Below are 1,614 nucleotides of genomic sequence, written 5' to 3' on the forward strand. Positions count from 1 at the left end.
CATCCATGAAAACCTCTAAAAATTTTTTAACCATATCTGAGAAAATGGAGAGCATACACCTTTGAAAAGTGGCTGGGGCATTGCATAATCCGAATGGCATTCTTCTATAGGCAAAAACTCCAACTGGGCATGTGAATGAAGTCTTTTCTTGGTCTTTTGGATCCACCACTATCTGATTATACCCAGAATAACCATCCAGGAAGCAATAATAAGCATGGCCAGCCAACCTTTCAAGCATTTGATCAATGAAAGGAAGTGGGAAGTGATCTTTGTGTGTGGCATCATTCAACCTTCTATAGTCAATACACATCCTCCACCCTGTCACTGTTCTGGTGGGAATGAGTTCATTCTTCTCATTAATAATGACTGTCATCCCACCTTTCTTTGGTACCACTTGGACTGGACTTATCCATGAGCTATCGGAAATGGGATATATGATTCCTGCATTCCATAATTTTATTACTTCCTTCTGGATGACTTCCTTCATTGCAGGGTTGAGTCTTCTCTGAGGTTGAATTACTGCTTTGGAATTGTCCTCCAAAAGAATTTTATGCATGCATACTGTAGGGCTGATGCCCTTCAGGTCATCAATGGTCCATCCTAAGGCGTCCTTGTGAGCTCTGAGAACATCAAGAAGCTCTCCTTCTTCTTTCTTTGTCAAGGACAAATAGATGATCACCGGGAGGCTTTCTGAAGTCCCAAGAAATGCATATTTGAGATGAGAAGGTAATGGCTTCAGTTCTTGCTTTTGCACCTATTCTTTCTTGCTTGGTTCCACCTCTTTGTTTATGAAAGCCTCAGCCACATGTTCCTCTATTGTTTCTTGATTATCCTTTTCTTGCTCATGCTGATCGATGTCTAACATTTCTTCCACCAAGCTCTCTATCATATCCACCCTCAAATAATCTTCTTGCTCTGGAGGGTGTTGCATTGACTTAAAAACATTGATGATCATTTGCTCATTGTGTACTCTGAAAATCATTTCTCCTTAAGCTTCTTTGTTGCTCCTTGGTTACCATCCACTAACATCTTTCCACTTCTTAGTTGCACGACCTTGCATTCTTCCTTTGGGTTGGGAATGGTATCACTAGGTAGTGAACTTGATGGTTTTTCAACAGAAATCTTCTTAGAGATTTGTCCAATCTGCCTCTCTAGATTCTTCATGGAGGCTTCTTGGTTCTTTGTTGTCAATTCTTGGTTCTTCATCAGTTTCTCCATGAGCAGCTCTAGATTGGTAATTCTCTGTGAGTCTTGTGAGATGGGTTGATTTTGGGGTGTTGATGGATGATGATAAGTGTTTTGGTTAGTTGGGTGGTTATTGGGTGGGTATTGGTTAGAATTTGGGTAGTTGTTTTGTGGTTTTCTGTATGAATTTTGGTTAGTATTTGGCTGGGGATTATGGTTTGTGTTTTTCCAATTGTTCTGGCCTGTGTTTCTTTGCCATGGTTGTTGGTTTTGATTATGGTTGTCTCCCCATCTGAGGTTGGGATGGTTCTTCCAAGATGGATTGTAAGTATCACCATAGACTTCATTTGTTCCAGGATTTTGGTTGTGCATGTATTGGACTTGCTCTTGCTGTTGCTCCTCTTGAGTTTCTTCATTTTGCACCCAAGT

Source organism: Arachis duranensis, unplaced genomic scaffold, assembly GCF_000817695.3.
Source record: "Arachis duranensis cultivar V14167 unplaced genomic scaffold, aradu.V14167.gnm2.J7QH unplaced_Scaffold_343483, whole genome shotgun sequence".
In the NCBI taxonomy this organism is placed as follows: Eukaryota; Viridiplantae; Streptophyta; class Magnoliopsida; order Fabales; family Fabaceae; genus Arachis; species Arachis duranensis.